At 42.0% G+C, this 19,217-nt stretch overlaps 1 protein-coding gene across 3 annotated transcripts in view; it reads left to right on the forward strand.

Annotated features, from left to right (window-relative positions):
• The window catches only part of ncanb (neurocan b), a 152,675-nt gene that overhangs the window by 2,580 nt on the left and 130,878 nt on the right, over positions 1-19,217 (forward strand). For 2 of the 3 annotated variants that reach the window (XM_047336620.1, XM_035646780.2), the window contains one exon: positions 7,549-7,670. The gene's annotated coding sequence lies outside the window, so the exon portion shown is untranslated. Of the gene's footprint in view, positions 1-3,035; positions 3,115-7,548; positions 7,671-19,217 lie in introns of all 3 variants that reach the window. The other variant, XM_047336621.1, reaches the window with a different exon arrangement.

Raw genomic sequence — 19,217 nt, forward strand, 5'->3', positions numbered from 1 at the left:
GATTTAAAATATTGTGTGTTTTGCTGTGAACCTCTTCACCTACCTCTTCTACAGAACAACACCATTCATTAATCATCAGAATCTTATGTTGTTCATTTGTTGAAATTCTTTCAGAATGTTCCCATTAGGCCATTAGTGATCATGGCAATAGATTGCACTCAAAGTTTTCCCTTTAATGCTGCCGGAGAAAACATGAGGTTGTGTGTAGGAGCAAAGCATATTTTCACAGCCTTAATGTGGCCATTAGATTTTGTTTCAATGAAAAGCACGCCCACCGTGCCTGGATGATGGAGCAGTGAGGAGCATTAGAAAAGCTTGTCTATTCAAGTTGGGACCTTGGAGCGAATTATTGTGCAAGCTGTGTCCTCGAGTGTGAGCTTTTTTCTTAGCTCAGCACCGACAAAGTCCAATGAGCATTTAGACGACACGTTTTGCAGTTTTTACCTTCAGCAATCCTCTCCTGTCTTTGGCGGCAGGGTCACTCATGATAGATGCATTTTTGTTATTATATAAGCTGTTATATATATATATATATAATAGTTTGTTCTTCCTGAGAGAAGAGCATCAACGTTCAAAATCTATGTCTTTCTCTTATGTTTGCAGTCTCTGTTATTAAAAATCAAGATTTATTTTGTCTCTTTCAGTGTCATACTATCTGGCACAGCAGCAATATTTGGCCAGCATGGGGACTACACATCATTTAGAGGGATTTGTGAGTAAAAATGTTGGCTCAATTGCAACGCAAGTATCTTTGCTATAGTTTCAGACTGACACGGTTCCTTTTCAAGCGCCCATGATGTTTAACTAGCGAATGCACTTGCGCCCATCTAAGCGCCCATAAGCGTGTTGATCTCTAATGAGCTGTGGTCAGACGCAATGTTTCTTGAGGCAGTGCAAAGAGACTGACCCCCAAAAAAGATGATCGGCTCATGCACAAAATTAAACCATTTCCTGTGCAGAGAAGTTTTCTTTCTTACAAACATAAACCCCCCCTTGTAATTTGCCATGGTGCAAGCACGCCTGGCTTTTTTTTAAAGGGAATGGGACATGGCACTTTGTTTTTGCATGTGACACAGCCATGATAAATTCCAAAATTATACCAAAAGTGGATTTGGATAGAACCTGAATGAGCTTGCATCATGCACTTTAGACAGTTATTACAGAGCCCACAGTATCTATGTGTGTATGGGTGGGTTGACTCTATCCAGAGGTAAATGAGCAGACGCTTCAGGAGGTAAAACAGTCACTATGTTTAATTCCAGAGTTTATGAGCTGTGGGCACTTGTGCAGTTTGTCTTAATGAGTGGAGTGATTAATGCTTGTGCTGCCGTCAGCCGAGGGACACAACATTAGGGCTGGGGTGGCACTGTAGCGCATCAAGCTGTCCCCCGTTGGTCTGCATAAAAAAAAACTGACTTCACTCACTCTCTCGCCATACTAAAAATGTTTGTAGTTTAATTGGTTTATGGCAAAGTCCACCTGGAAACATTTTGGGGGGATCAATTCATACCGGTTGTCTGAGGCTGAAAAAAAAATAGATCTGAATCAAAAATTCTTGTTCAATTTGTCATTTTGAGTACGAATCAGTAGTTTGTGACGGCTGCGGTTAATGATTTAACACGAGCTCAGCTGCCTAAAGCCACAGACAGCATCCTCCCCCACGCCGCTCAGTGACCGTAAATCATTTAGTTTAGGAAGACAACATTTGGCATTCTGTTGTGGTCTAACTAATTTGAAATAAAGCAGGAAATGGGCAGAAACGTGAGGCACGACTGTCGACTGATGCAGCAATTAACACAGGATCCTTTCTTGAGCCGCTGTGCCGTCGTATGGCAGAGCTGCTTGTTCATCTCCGTGTCGAAATTTTCTGCTCCAGTTTGAGTGAGGTTCTCTAATTAAATCATTAAAAAGCAGAGCATTCGCACAATATGCTCCGCTGCCTTCATTACAAAGCACAATCACTTGTAATTTATTCACTCACACTAAGGGAGCGACGCATTATTTGATTCACAGTCTGCGGCCGTGTTTGTGAGAACATTGAGCGAGCTCACTATCTTCCCTGTCCTCTGTTAGGATTTCAGGCAGTGTAAAGGTGGATATGCATGCTCTCACAGCAGTAAATCACTGACATGTTGATGGATGGCCAGAGCGCAATGCCACTTGGATGGATTAGTCAATTTTTTGGTCCAAGATGTTGGACACACTTTGTTGGCAGAATTATAGAGATAATGCAGTATATTGTAATATACTATCATGTCTACTTGTGGGCAGATTCAAATTATTCAGAACTTGTTTACCTGGTCAAGATACAGCAGCCTGATACTGTTGTTGCCTGAAAAAACAGCAGGGGATCATACAGGTGCATGTCCACCACCATAATAAACACAGCACGGAGGGAGAGAAAAGCTTTTGTTCCCTCGGGCTTTTGCAAACCTGAGCGTGCAGCGCTGCTGCGATGGGCAGGATTTATGAACTGTGGCTGCTTCTACTTCATGCTCCAGCAGTCAGAATCCCTGCTTGCTCATGATGCGGTTGGAGGCCCACAGGACATGCCTCGCTCACCAATCTCAGCCGGCAGCCTCACTACCACAACCGCATGCCAGGCCACTGATGTCTGAGCGAGGGGCTGAGCACAAGGAGGCATTCGCAGGAGACCAGAGTGTGAAGAGAAGCGCATCATGTTAGGGAGAGGTCACGGGGATTTGTCGTGAGGGACGGCAGGAGATCGGATGGTTCAGGGAATTTCACTTGAACGTTCTGGTTCAGGTTATAGGCCGACAATAGAGGAAGATGAGGAACAGAAATTAGCTGGATTAGGAAGCCGTGACATTCTGTTGTTTTCAGAAGTTGCCGGTGGATTTGGCGATTACACACCAGTTACACAGCAGTGACGCTCAACATAGAGATATTTTCCCTGCTGTCTAGACTAGAAGGAGAACTAATCCTCGCACTCTGTATTCCTGCGGACGAGCCCAGCTGCATGCATGACCCCACCTTCCCATCCTCTTAATCTCTTTGTCTCACTTTATTCACAGCAGCACACCTCATGAGTACGGGCAGCCAAGCGTCAGAGCGGCGCTTCATAGACCCTCCTCCTCCAATCTGTTAGGTCAGGTGAGGAAAAGGCAATGAACTACGTTGTCAGAGATCACTCAGCACCATTTAACGCGCGTTGTTTTCAGTGTCAGACCGGATCATTGGGGGCTGGTACAGGGCCACATGTTGGATCTCCTCAATGCTTAGGTGAAGCAGAAGTGTAGCACTTTATTAATCTGCTGCATCTCACAGGGGTTTGGTGTGAGCATAATCCAGGTTTACCACCATTAGAGGCTTGTACTACTTTGTCTTAATGCAACAAAATGATCAACAACGTACAGCTTTTCTATGTTCACTCAGTTTCTGCCTAAAACTATAACTCCTGCTCTGGTAAAGGAACAGTAAAAATTAGGGCTGTATTTTTTTTATTCGAAATTTGAATATTCATTCAAACGTGGGAGGAAAAGTTCACATTAGTTTCTACTAATTATAACTGTAATGACCTGTTCAAATTCTAAATGTACAGTTTAGAAGCGCGTCAGGCCGACTGAATATATTGACTCTTGATCCAGCAGAGGGCACTCACTGTCAGGTTTACCTATCGGTAAAATAAGAGAGTAATGTTTTGTTGTTTTTATCTGAGATAATGGTCGACGCTATAGGAAGCAAAACAACCACAACACCGAAGCATTTGAGTAGTGGAGTGTGGAAGTGTCTAGGGTTCTACACTGTAGATGGCAAGTAACGAACAAATAAATGCGTGTCATGTCCGATTCGTTCAAACGTGATTTTTTTGACAAAGTAACAGCCCTAGTACAAATAGATCACTTTATGGAAACTGAGCGAGGTAGTGAGGACGAGTAAATAGAGAAGTGGAGGCTCACAGCATCACAATAACAGGGTGAAGTCTGTTGCCAGCTTGACCTCTGTAAACCCTCACAGTTTGGTGTCATTACTCTCAGTATGTGGTACAAACTCATCTCAGAATTCATGCTGGATGGTTGTGGTTGTAATCCTGCCAAAAGAAAACATTTGTCAGATATCCAGAAATCTGACTCCAAATATATTTAGCTCTGTGGCGGCTGGGAGTATAAAACATCTTTACCAGCATAGCTGTTTTCAGGCATGAAGTCTGGAAAAATGGGTCAGAACATTTTCCGGAGATTGACGTTCACATATGAAGAACGCAGCAGGAGATTGTCCGACTCAGATGCCTTCACAACAGCAGGAACATTTCAGGAATATTCAGGCGTGGGGGGTGGCGTCTGGGTAGAGCGCCCATTTGTTGCCGTGAATCTTCCAAAAATGTTTTATGCTGTATTGTCACAAAGTCTCACTCGGACTCATTTTTTTTTCCTAGTTGGCTGACAGGAAAAGTTCTGGAAAATATATGGAGCAACATTTGTGGACAATTGCGTTCTCACGTACAGCTGCTCTGGAAAAATTCAGAAAAATGTCCGGACTTCCAGCTTCGTACAGACGCACGTTTCACACATTTGGGTGAGCAATATTTTCAGGTCATGTTAAAAAGAAAGGAGATACATCAACTTAGGATGGGTTTTAAATGTCCACATTATATGCTGGGGACAAACGAGGTGAATTGGGTTTTTTTTCAAGTTCAAGGCAGTTATCCCATCATAAAGTAGACAATGAAGGACACAGGTGAATGAATGATGGGGACATAAAAGGCCAATAATGGCAAAATTATATTTTTTTCTGGAGGTTGAATCTGTACCATTAGGGTACACGCCACAGTGAGGTCAAGGACGTCAGCAGGAAAACCTTTCAGGCTGCTGTGATTGAACAGACACCTGAACAGGAAAGACTATCAAGTTTCATCTCGACAAACTGTTTCTACAACAATTAAACTAGATGGCACCTTCAATTAGGAGCTCTCATTCTCATTATGGCTTGATTTTCTCCTTGGTCGTGGCAGACGGCAGAAGCAAACACCTGCTGTGTGCCGTTTCTTTTTCTTTTAGTAGGTGTGTGTACACAGTCAATAGGTTCACGTGTGTTGGGCTGAGAAATGTGTGTGTGTGTGTGTGTGTGTGTGTGTGTGTGCCTGTGTCAGGTAAGTCGTTAAGCTTTAGGAGTACAGCAGTCTGGCGATGTACATGTGAAGATGTGTGTGGGTGGATGGGCTTCGATGTACTGCTTCCATCGTGCAGAGTGTGTGCGTCGGTGTGTTTGTGTGCGTATGTTTAAGCTGCTGTCAGATGGGCTGCCTCTTTAATCTGTGCAGACAGCTTTGTAATTGGAGCACTGCATGACGAGGGGGGACCTGCAGCTGATGGTTCACCCACAGTCTGAAAGATGGAGGAATAAAAGATGTGGTGGGTGGGTGTGTATGTGTGTGTGTGTGTGTTATGAAGGGGGTGTGGGGGATTGTTTTTGAGAGTACATGGACTGGCGGGAGTAGTACTGGTGATCTGAGTCTCCTTTGGTCCGTCACTGAGGCAACGGCATCATTGTCTGGGTCGATCACCGCCTGCTCACCCACTCATTCTGGTCAAAACCAGCTGAGTGCCTGTCTGAATGGATTCCGATGGCAGCCATAAGTGCCTGCCCGATTTTCATTTCAATGCATTTCAAATGGAATCCAAACAGTTTCACTTTCAATCCCCTCCCATCACAAGGGCCCCACCATAATATGCCCCCCCCCCCCCCCCCCCCCCCCCCCACTACAACTTCACCAGCCGCACAGGAGATGGACTCCCCAGACAGGTGCCATACTGCTCAGAATGACAATTTACCTTTTGGAAATCAGCCTTTGGCTCCATTGTGTTCCCAGAAATTGAGTTAGCCCATCAGCAGACGCTCAACAGCTCCCTCCTGTCCCCTCCCCCACCCCCTCACTCTGTCCCTCTGTCACCATCAGGTCCTTTTAATGTTCAACCAAGGTGAGAAGAGCACTTCTGTTTGAACGTGTTCGTAATAAAAGCATGAATGAGATGGGACGAGCTTTGCATCTTATGCGACTGTTAGGGAGATGACTGCAATAAAAAGGACAGAGCCATATGCAAGTGAACAGACCGAGGGTGCCGTCCGGTGCAGTCTCATTGCCTATTTTCATTATACCAAAATAGACCGGTAATAAAAGATCAGATCATATGTAAAAAACACACAAAAAACTGTATTCAAAAGTCTCCTAAAGCAACCACCTATATTTCCATTAGAGCTGACTCGCAGCAACCTCTTGAGACATTATTTTTGACCATGTCAGGCAGTATGCAGAGATCTGCTACTGCAGCTGCATGACCAACAGGGACACAGTCCTTGGTCAAGCCTAATTAACTACTGAGTCAAAAAGCAAATGAGTTATCCATCAGGAGAAGTGGTTGAGAGATGCATTCATCTCAGGTCAACGTGCGGAACGTACGGTCAGAGATTTCATTGCCTCGTATTGCACAGGTAGCACAACTAACCTAGTTACTGTTGCAGTGAGGCTCACATTAGTGCAGTGATGGCAGGAAGGCAAAGGGCTGCTCCGTTCGGAGAATTGCATGGATATATACAACTGTCTGAAGTTAAATTCTGTCATTTGCAAGCTGTAAGAGCTTTTTTAACAGTTGTGGTATTTTGTTAGGCACTTGCTCCCTGCTAAACACTGACAGATGCAAAATGAATATAGCCAATAGATGTCACATTAAAGGCTTTGTATCTGTATTTGGAATGAGAGGTCACTTTGTTCAACTGATTTCACAGCTGTCACTCATTGCCAAGCAGAACAACGATTTTTATTTCTGCTGTTTTATCTGTGATCAAACTATGTACACCTCATTTACACAATGCGCAGATCCAAATTGGTTTTGTGATCAGTACTGAGAACAACATCTGTGAGGGAGTAATAGTTCTGTGTAGAACTGATGGTGTCAGTGGCGCCTTCTTCATCAGTGGACTGAGTGAATTCATAAATGTGCATTTGTGTTTGTTTACCACAGTCACTAGTGATTAAAATGTTGTCTCACTTCCATGACACACAGTTAAATGCAGTAAAAGGATTTTTGGCATCTTTATGCTTCCTGAAGATGAAACACGTACCCTTCAAGGTCGATGTCATTTTCAAATTTCATACATTATACGGCATCTCTCCAACATTTCCTGGTCTTGCTTGGTTCTTGATGGTTTTGCTCGATGTGATTCTGTTCCTCTCTCTAAGTGGTTTCCTGTGTTTTGAGTTTTTTCCCCCCAAAGTTAGCTTTGTGAATGAGGTCGACAGAGGATTCTGTCATCTACTGTGAGTGGAAACGAGCTGTGAAAATGCAGCTTATTACTTGTTTTATACTTTGAACATAATCTGTGTGTGTGTGTGATTATGTAGTGCCTTTGCCTTGTGTTGAATCTTCTTTTCTGTGCCCACTCCCGTGAGGAGATGCTGCCAAGAGTAGTTGTCTGACGTAAACGGCCCAAATATTGTTGTGGTACCGTTTACGGGATTCCCTCCATACTGTATCTGTGTGCTACTTCTCCTCACTTACTGTGCCATCTCCACTTCATGTGACTTTACAGATTTGATCAAGAGATGCCAGGAGATGGGAAAAGAAGGGAAAGAGACATGGGGAATGACGTGCAACAAAAGTCCCTGCCTGGTGTCAAAGTAGGAATAGTCAACCAGGTCCCAAAAGAAACAGGTGAGGACCCAAATGCAGATTCACAATCTTACAATCAAAACACGGTCTTTAATAACAGCAGGTTGGGTTCAAAGGAATCGTCCACAGATAGGCAGAGGTGTCAAAAAACGGCAAAAAATATAACTGGTCTAACAGAATTACTACAAAGAGAAAAAACTAAACGACTTAAATCGATTTTCAAAACAGTTGATGATTTGGTAGTTGATCATTAATCAATTAACTTACTTTTAGACTGGCATAGGATAGACACCTGAACTATGTTCTGTCGTGTCAGTTACAACAGTTAGGTCTTGGTTTTTGCGAATGTTCACCCTGAGCAGAGCTCACTATGAATGATCTTTGCCGACACCAGCTCTCTATCACTCTCCTGCTTTCGAACACGTTATTGTCTCAGACAATATTATCTCTCATATGAGCCCCTTCGGGCGCATTTTCAAAACTGGATAATTGTATTTTTCTGGTTTGTTTACATTTCAGATTTTTCTTGCAGTGTACAGGTGCTGGAATCTAAATGAAATTACTTGAGCGGTGAATGGGAATGCTCGAGACCAAAGTAATGCATCAATGTCAAGCAGGACTGAGATCTGCCGGTGAAATATGATTTTCCCTCTATCTGTAGAAATAAGTTCCCAACTCAGTAAAATGAAAATAAACTGCTGTATTTGCCAGGCGCGGCCCATTTACCAGATGGTGGATGTGGATGGTGGGTAAACTGATTTTAAAAAGAAAAGAAAGAAGAAGAAATCATTTTATGTACTTCACATCTAGAGGAAGTGAAGAATATTATTGGTCCACAGTCGAGCGAAGACATTTCAGAGGGATGTGGAACTCCACGCTCTTTACTAGTGAATAAGATTATGATGAGAAATTGGATTTTCAGTTTCATCTCTCCAGCGACTGAGCTTTGCGCCATAGTTCAGAGAGAAACACATCTATAGGTGTGTTTAAATATTAAAACGAGCTCACTAACACATGAATCGTCCTGCTGCAACAAAGAGAGAGGTTTTAAACTGCTGCTATGGCAGAACGGACAGTGACATTTTGTGAAACTCCTGTAGTGCAGGAAACGCTTAAGTGCATAAGATTTACATCAGGTGGAAAAGAGAACAAACAAGCACAAACCAGCTGTCTTCTTTGTCTATCTCTTCGCTGTCTCTCACTCTACACTTAACGGCCTTACCACCCTGCAGTCGTTTTTATTATGTTGATGTTCAATGAACGTTGTGAACTAATTGGAGATTAAAGGATGATAATGGCGTTTTTTGGCTCATGTCCCTTATCTCCACATCACCTCATCTATAGGCCATTAACCTCAGCTCATGAACTACCTGTAAAAACTTTGAGAGCCTGTAACCTCAATGGAGGTCACTTAACTCTGACACGGTACAAATTTCACATAAGAACGATCTATTCCAGTTTTTACCCCAGCTTATCTTAGCATGTATGGTGACAAAAAAAAACGCTGGTTATGTGCTTCGTGTGTGTCTATGATTTGCTCTGTGTGTGTGTGTGTGTGTGTGTGTGTGTGTGTTTTGATGCTAAAAAGACATTATTTCAAAGGACATTTCTTATTCTCATTTGTAGAAAAGTGAGAGCTTGAACAATCAGTCATCAATGACATCACAGACAGACGTAATTTAAGATGTCAATGTGCAGATTGCTGGGATTTTATTTCCAGAGAGAGATGAGGGTTGACATCCGAGATGGTCCGCAGCCAGATACAAAGCCTGTGGTATCCCCAGTTTAAACTGCATTTCATGCTCATGTGCCTTATCAGTATGTGCTCATTTGTATTCAGTTTAATTTAGCTTGGCTCAACCTTGTGCACTCGCGTGGTTGGAGTGTGTCGAGCCCTTTCCAAGCGGGTCCAGTGTAGTGTGGTATTGTTGATTCATGTGTGGTCCATCCAGAATTTTGCTTTAAGTAACAGCTATTTTAATTATTGACTTCTTTATCGATTGATTTACAAATTAATCATTTAGTCTATAAAAATGTTCAAATTTTGTGTGAAATACCAAACTCAGAGCCCAGAGAGATGCTTTACAATGTGTTGTTTTATCAAATCAGCTTGGAAATACCCCACGATATTCAGCTTGCATTCATATCAAACAGATAATGGCAGAGAATGCATTTGAGATGTTTGTCAGTCTATGTTCTTTAAATGACTCGATAATATATTGTTTTCAATTTATTCTCTGTTACTTTACTTACCAATGAATCAACTTGTCTATCCAGCACTAGCTGAAAAGGTGCAGTCGATTTAAAAAAGTGGATCAGTCGTGATGTCTATCAAAAAAAAAAGAATACCTTTCACTGCACCGTCTGCTCAGTCACACTTTCATCATTGATTTATCCAACAGTTATGAGCTTAACCAGGCTGCAGGGTTATTTCTATAGCAGCAGGGGTTAAGCGAGAGCACGGGGAAGACAATTCTAGGCTTTTCTTTGTTCCTCATTCCTCTATTTGTTTCTCCTGCATAGAGAAAAACACATGGCACAGCTGTGAGTTGTGGTGGGAGGAATAATTCTTCTGTGCACCTTAATTGCGTCTCAAACTATTCAGCATGCACAAAACACCTTATTTAGGATTTTAAAATAGGGCTTGTTATCACCAAATGGTGATGAAGGAATCATTTGTTATTGGAGAGGATGCACAGTACAAACAAGACCATATTAAATGGTGGGAAAATATGTGAAGGACTATTTGATAAAAAATTGAATAGGCTACAATAACGATGACTATAATAACGGCCCCATGTGTAATGTTAAAACCACTCTTTGTTGGAATTGGCAATATACAGTGGCATTATCAAAAATTATAATTGGGTGAGTTTGCAATGCAAGCCACTCAAACCCCATAATACATCTGCACTACATTGATTATACCAACTGTCTGTCAGTTACTGTAAAATGTGCTATAATTACATAAAAGATAGTAACTCAGAGCGAGCATACATAAACTTACTCGAGGGTAAATGCGACTTGACAGACGGAGGCTTGTCCGCACTCTGCGTTCGTTTGGTCTGTATTTGTGCGTGTCTTCTGAAAGCTTATGGATAGGACGAAACTGAGCAGTACCTTTGTAAATCATGGGGAGCCGTGGAGCCAATAGCTCAAGCAAGACGACTACAAAACATGCGGGAGAAATTTCAACAATGGCAGAACTTTTTGAGGAAAGACTTTGCGAGTTGGTAAGAACTACCATGCTTGATGTGGGGGGCCCTCCGGCGAAGCAAGTTGTTGGATGCCCTGGCAGACATCCAACCTGCCACTTGGCACGCTTCTCTTGAGTTAATCCATCCAAATGCATCGATCATTTTTGCAGTCAAACTGTACCATCTTAAGACACCCTGCGATTCCCACTCTAGCTTTGCTGTTCTGCACTTTTCTTTTATTCTTATGGTACTGCTGGAGATGTGTGTTAGAGATGCAACGTATTGAAGCACTTGGGTCACAGGAGTTTGATCATGGATGCATAAATGCAGTTTGATGTGGTTGGTGTATGTGCTGCTGCAGTGTATCTTCTCCAGCTCAGATGCATCATGCATGCATATCAAGTTGTTTAGATCAGCGGTTGGTTGTGTATCCAAGCAAACATCAGTTGTGACATGGCCCCTGTTACTCTGTGTCTGACTACTGACTCAGTCAGAAACGCATATCTATTTTGACAGGAGCCAAATGTGTGTAGACCGTTAAAACACATGTTATGGTGCCAGACACTATTTTAGCAGCCGTATTGAATTGAATCAGAATATTGCAGTGTTGGTAGGGTTTGTAGTCTGCATGCGTGCATGCGCTTTACTAGAGAGGATAATGAGTGTCGGATATAGAGTGATAGAAGAGAAAAGACCAGTGACAAGACAATTTCAAATTCAAACCAACAGTTAAAAGTTGTAATTGTTAATTTTGTCGATTAACGATGAGACCCTGACAGGAGCCCCTAGTGGTAAGAACAGTCGTTCATATGGAGGAATGTTCACAAATTATAAATACTCACCACAAATGAAACAGTTAGAGGAAACTATAAACTACTCCAACCATAAACCACGTTATTATTTGAATTGAAAAAACTTTGGTGATGTCACTGTTGACATCACCAAAGTTCACGCGCCGGCTTGACAGGCACTGCACTAGTACTGCCATAAATGATAACAGTATTTTTTTTTACTGTGTGTGTGTGTGTGTGAGAGAGACAGACAGTCATAGTGACTTTCAATTCATGGCTCCTTCATCTCTGAAGTGACAGTGTCTGATTCCACTGTGTAGCAACAGCAGCAGTCTGCCAAGAGCTACATTACATTGCTGCCGTCTTATGGCGGCTGATTTCCAGTGGTACCAATCAGCTGCTCCAACAACTCTTTCAATAATAAATGAGACACAAACAATGTTAGAGCATGGCTGCAGCTACAGAATGGGTTTTCCTTAGAAAAAACAAACCCCAAACGTTCCTCTGGTTGTGCGTGACTAATGGACTTCTGGCAACTTGTCCTCGGAGTTACTGCCAGTGTGTGTATATATGATGATAATGTTGGTAAAACACCCCTATTCTAAGCTACTCTTGAGATTGTTTTGCTTTAAGTATCATCTTAAATGAATTAGATTCGATAAATAAGCACCTAACAACCAATTTGTCTATTGATAGCAACAGATTTTGTGTAAATTACCCCTTGCCCAAATGGAGGTCTGTCATCTAGGGTTAGATAAAAGCATCAGGACTCAAATTTGCAATGTAAACACATCATATTCTTCATCTGATCCATATTCACCCTGACAAACACCTCATGCCAGGCCGCTCTGCCGATGAAAACACAATGCAAAAAATGAGGTGACGCGCAGTGTAAAGAGAGGGCCACGAGTTTGAGATTAAAGCTATGTTGATTTGACAGAACACAGAGGTTGTCTAGAGTTTACCAAGTCGGGGAGACAGACACGCACGCACGCACGCACGCACGCACGCACGCACACACACACACACACACACACACACACACACACACACTGGAGCTTTTTCAGGACAGGACTACAAAGACTAATGCTAGCCCCAATGGACCTGAATTGTGGATCCCCTCTGCCATGTCTGTCTCACTAAGTCTTTGCCTTTTAACCCCCACTGCTTTGCCAAATCAACTCCCCTTCTACCTCCCCTCTTACCCATCTTCTGTCTCCTTTCTTTACAGTGTTTCTTTCTTTCCTTTCTGCCTACTGTTCTCAGACAAAGCCAACCCCCCCCCCCCCCCCCCCCCCCCCCCCCCCCCCCCCCCCCCCACACACACACACACTTTTCCCTTTTTGCCCTCTCAGCCCCCATCTGTCCATCCTGCCTTCTGATTGTCCAGCCCTCAAATGATATAATCTATATTTAGATGATTTGTGTTGGGCAGTATGCTATACTGTATACTGCCTTTTTTGAAATGTGTTTTTTTTTTACAGTCTAGCCTTTGTATGGTTTTAGTACCTCTGGGTGTACAAGAGCACTAGCCAATTCAGTAATCTGGACATAAGCTGCAACAGTTTGATGAAGTACTGTACCCCGGTTTGTCAGTATATTCCCAGAACAGATCACTTCTCATCTGATATCTTTTGTATAAACACTTAATGCATTGAATTTCAGCTATCTGTCCCTTCATTGTAAAGCCTCCTCTCTGGTGCTTAGGTCCATTACAGCACAGCGGTGTAGAATGGCATATCTCATAATGTCCTTTATGGTTGCATTTATAGTACAGAGTCCCAGGAAAACCTATTTTACAATATGGCTTCCCTTTAAAGCTCCACAGAGCCTGTAAAGGGCTTGATTGGTGGTTAAATGTCCGCTTTCGATCTTTGCAAATCTTCCAGTCAAAGTTCTGTTATCATATTCTATCATTCATCATCTATAGCTGAGAGCCCCATATGTTTTTTATATATATAGCTTCCCCGGTTTTCCCCTAAGACTTTGTACAAGGCAAAGATGACCTGAAGTCTAGTTAAATGTATCAACAATGATTCAAATGTCTGTTGTCTGTTCATATGTACGTAGAGGTGAGTCCTCACGTCTTTCATACGAATCTTTTCATAAAATAAATGTGGATTTATATATCTTAATCTCTAATTATATATCTCTATCTCCAGTGTTTAAATAAGACCAGTTTCCACTTCATTAGGTGTACCTGTACAATATAATCCTATCCAATACAAAATAATTATTGTAACATATTACAAAGTTCATAGTGTTTGTTGTTTGTTGACATAAAGTTGTAGGTATGTTTTTGGAAGTCATAGAAAGTGTTGGCGTTGCACTGGACTGCAAAAACACATCACCTTCAAATATGACCTCAGCGATAAACAAGTGAATTTACCCATTTCCACTAATGTCACAAAATACGGAACTCGAGCTTTGTAAAGAGAGACGTTGTGGCAGTGCTTGTTGTTTTTGGAATGCATCAGACTGTACAGAGGAGCCCAACTGAGTCACCACTGAGTGTATGTTTACAGCCATCACTGGATGTGTTTGTTATTCTAGGGGAATCGTCTTTCCAGCCAAATCCTTGTGGTTGCTCTCACAAAGAGCGGAGGTGTTTACACCTCAGGTAGCTGTGTAACTACTGAATAGTTAATTCCAGGGAGCTGAAATGTGTGACTAGACTGAATGAGGCAGTAAATGAAACTGCTCACGCTTTCATGTCCTTTTTTTTAATACACATATATTTCCATCTATTACACATTAACAATAATGAAGAGAGTTTTTCAGGCATTTATTCAGTTATTTAAAAAATATGTATCTGACATTCAGTCACCTAGGGACAATATGGTAATGCTGTCAGCATGACATTTAATACTGTAGGCGCAGAGTCATAATAAACATAAAGCTTCCTTTAAAAACACCCTTGCAACCAGCGGTGTCAGCCTCAGAAATTAAATTCTTCACGACACTCGGATCTTCACACATATTGTGCCATACATCTGACTCGAGCACGGTAGGTTTCAAAGGTTGTGAGTAAGGAGAAGTGACAGGCAGGTGTGTGTTTGTGTGTGTGTGGGAAACCTACCACCTTCTAAAATTCGCAATTAAATTCTCAAATGACAACTCTATTTGCCCAGATTTGTGTCTTAATTAAGGACAAACGTCTAGAGAAATGACTGGCGTCTTCAAAATTGCCCTCGTCTGCTTTGGGAAAGTGGTCTACATCTACTTTCCTGCCTACTGAGCCTGCAGTGCTCCGCGGTGGCAGAAATCCCTCCCATGAAAGTGGAGAATGCATATCTCTATCTGCGAGCCTCTCCCCCCCCCAAAAGCGTCTGAGTCCTTGTATTTATTCTCCAATGAGATCATTAGAGGAGGAAGAGCTGGAGGCGACCATATGGACACAACTGCTGCTCAGCTCAGTCTATTATTTAAATAAAGACCCAGTAGGAACTAACAGTAGACTCCCTCCATGTGCCAGGATGAGCACATATGTACGATATATGACAGGGACTGGATGGCTATATATTATAAAGTGACTGTTACTGTTGGAACACGCCCATAGCCAAATCATTTATAATTGCCAAAATGTGGGTTTAATTTTGAAGACAAAAGAAATACAGGACATTTTTTTTGCACTAGTGGGAGTCGCATGGAATTGCAGGATTTAATGTTTCTCTCTATGAAACCATAGAGCGCGATATAAGGGACGAATGACAATGATGTCAAGGAGCACAGTCACCTTTATTAGAAGTGGCATGAATAAAAAGATATAACTGGCTGAAAGAAAATAAAAAGGCTTTGCCCTGAAACTGGTGTTTGACATGAAAACACCTCCGTTTCTGCATCAGTCATTACCCCTCAACTTGTCAAGTTTAGAGATCAGAGGATTTTTCTTTTTTCTGATTTTGTGCATAAGTGGCTCATTTGAACAGATGTTTAAACATTCAAATTCATTTAAATCCATACAAATTTACACAGATGCATTTGACATCCGACATTACACATTACTGAAACACCATTTCAACTACTAACTACTTTCTTTTGCTCGTCTGACTCCCGAAGACATGAGGAAGATCAACACGAAAAATAAGCACATTTATGTTGCCCCAGGCATGCTTTGCCATGCTAAAATATGCAGCTGTGATTATAATGCCTGCCTCTTTCTATGGCTACTAATGCGGCTGCTGGAAAGTCTGTGACTTTCAACAAATAACAAGATGCCTTAATTTAGGAAAAAGGTAAAAAAAAAAATCTGTGTAGAGTCCTGTCTGGTATCAGAATAAGGTCATTTAAGTTATAATACATAGATATGTTGCAATTTTTATCATGTTTGAACCAGCAACTATTCATCATTATATTTAAAGATCACATTCTTTTGGTACGCCTGTTAGTTAACTTATGCAGAGATGTAAGAAACCTAAGATGTAAAATCTGGAAAAATCAGGAAATGCTGGCGGTCAGAGAAAAGTGTGATGCAAGAGAAGTGGAAAAAGAAATGAAAGGATATGCACAATGTAGTTATCTGAAGTGAATAGATGAATAGAGCAAACCGCCTCCCGTTCCCAGATGAATGAGGGGCCCTACAGCTGGACACTGGGCCTTTGCGCTGAACTGTATCCAGTTTTTGTTGGGCCTCGATTGTACAAATTGTTCCCTGCGCCGGTGTACCCACACATGCTCTCTTTTCAGATAAAGCCAAGTCGGGGGGGGGGGCTCGGGACTACATGCTGCGTTTGGACGCTTCATTATGCCGAGTGGCAGACTGAGGGAGGCGTTTGGAGACGCTTCAGCAGACAGATCACCGCTGAGCCTCTACGGGCTGCGTGTTTGCTGTCCAGCAGCCGAGCGTCGCTGTCAGAACTGCTTCCTTGTTGACTGGCGACACTTAAAACGCCCCTGTGGATTGATTGAGCTCTCTGTGGGGAGATGGAGACGATAAGGAGGGAAATTAATGGAGAGAGCAATGGGGAGAAAGAGAGAAACGGATATAAAGTAGGGTTGGGTGTCGTTTGGGTTTTTTGCAATATCGGTGTCAATACAGGTACCTAAGCAGTATCGATACTTTTTTCTTTTAAAAAAAGCACAAAATGACGGTCAACTGTAACAACAGATTTTTGTATTTCTAAGGAAAATTGGAACTTGAAATTTAAACCATTAACTTTTTAAAGTACATTTAAATATACAAATATAAATAAGTGGAAAACAAATTTACAAAACCAATTCACATAATAAATAAAACCTAACCCAACCTACAAAATTTAACACTAAATAACAGTTTCAGTGCTTGATACAGAAAACAACTCCAGCTACAAACTCCAGCTTCAACCTTACGCCTACACTGCGGCGGATGTGCTGGGCGTGTTGCCATGGGGTCACAAAAGATGCTATTAGCATCGGCCACTGTGCCCCACCTCAAAGTCTCAAAATTCAACTTGGCGAGCGAGCGGCTGTCTGCTGGAGCAGTTGTGAGTGTTTAGGGAAGGGCGAGTTTCGTGCCCATCTCAGCCCCATGCCTCGCGGAACAGCAGTTGTGCACAGAAACGCTTGCATGGTTTCGAGCTGGCAGATACTCACTCGTATCATATGCACGCGTGAGATTTTTGAGACTTAATAAATGCAATACATCCTGTGTCATGCCCTTTACTCGGGGTGATGTTTATGTTGCCATTAATCAGGGCAACTATTTCCTGTAAATTGATCAGGAACTGAAATGACCGTGATTTCTACTGCAGTTAATTGAAGTTTGTAAGTGTAATGCACCCAACTGCAGTCCAACTGCACTTTTCAGAGCAGTGAGCGATGCTAAATGTTCCCTGGTGTCGCTTTCCTTAACCCTGCCACTTATCAGATTGTTTCCATCATCAGTTTCCTGCCGTCAACCTCAGAGACTCTGGCGTGCTTGAGGATGAGTCTTCTGCAGCACTAAACCGTGGCAGGCATCGTCCATCTGGCTCCCTGCGCCCGTGCCTGCCATTTGTAGGAGTCACACAGTACACTGACTGTCAATAATGATGAGCTGGCAAAGAGAAGCAGAGGGAGAGATGAGGTGGTGATTGCTGCAACTGTGTGTGAGTCGATAATGGAGACTATATGTCATGTGCCATTATGTATCTTATTGTGTGTCCATAACCCATATGCTGATTAATGCTGATTTATGCCTCATTATGTTGATTTATAGCAGGAGAGCTGTTGACTGACTGTAGAAAAAAAAGAGTCCGCTCTATTAAAAGACATGATATTACTGTTTTCAGGATAACACGGTGAAGCTTTACTGCATTCTTTTAAAATATTTCTTCTTTTAGTAATGTTTGGCTATGATAAAGAAAAAGTCACATAAATGTGATACTGCATCATTAAATGACCAACCTGGTGGTTTTGCATGATTTAGGCCATTTTTAACTGTAAATCATGTAAACTTAACATTAGTGCTGGCTTTTTTCTCAATCATAACTTTGATTTCCTACTGTACAATCCATCATAGTGAACATTTAGTCATTTGTCCTTTTTTTACGTAATCTTGCACTTGCACTGGGGGCACCAAAGATGGTATTTTTTAAATTGTACACATAGGGCTTGAAACCAGTGTTAAAGTATGAAAAAGAAACTGCAGCCTGTAACACCAAAACAAGCCGCTGAAAGTTGCTAAAAGGTCCCATAATACTGAGGGAAACTGTAGACGTGGGTCATAATTTGTCATGTGTATAGATCTACAAGCCCTTCACATCACACATCATTTGATCCATTGCTTATGTAACATTTTTACATAGAGCAGCTTCAAAGAAAAAATAATGATCCAAAATTGCACATGACAGTGATGGTGTCCATTGTTCCATTCTGCATTTTGAAATAAATTGAATAATTGAGACCAACCAAATGCAGGGATATGCTTTGAAATACCATTTTTTTAATACAGCATTTGTGCATTTTGTAGTTAAAAGGCTAAAAGATGCAAAAACCATTTGTATGGTTCTTGTGAGCTGAATTCAACACTAACAGCTGTTACTTTCTAATCCTGTTGAGAGGCAGTTTGCACAACTAAATTCCAGGAATTGCCTACGTTGCCTGATTGTACTTTTTCATTTAAACTGTAGATTATAGCATTTGCTGCAGTGGTGCAGAACAATGAAACAGACTCAGGATATGTTGTTCTCCAGAGAGCGAAGGGTCTCAGGTGTCAGTGCTGACAGGGCTGCAGAAACTCTGCATCCCCTGCTTTCATTTGCAATATAACCAGGCTGCAGGACGCAATCTTTGATCGTGACATTATCTCCCTGCCCACAGCGTCCTCAGCAATGAGCCGAGGTGCATCAGTTACCAGTCATGATCAGAGTGGACTAATAGACACACGCTTAGTTTAATTGCAGAACAACTTACATGGTTAACTTTGATAAGGGCATATCATATACGGCATCAACTTTGACCACAATTAAGCAAAATAAGAGGAATGTTATCACCTTTGAGTTTCTACCCCATCAACACATGGAGTTTATTTCCAGGGAAACATGACTGTGTATATTTATGCACAGGGTGTGATTTCCTTTGATCACACTTTTTGTCTGTCAGCCAACGAGACAGAAGGGCGATAACCAGCATTAGATGCCACT

The sequence above is a fragment of the Scophthalmus maximus genome, chromosome 13 (genome assembly GCF_022379125.1).
Source record: "Scophthalmus maximus strain ysfricsl-2021 chromosome 13, ASM2237912v1, whole genome shotgun sequence".
Lineage (NCBI taxonomy): Eukaryota > Metazoa > Chordata > Actinopteri > Pleuronectiformes > Scophthalmidae > Scophthalmus > Scophthalmus maximus.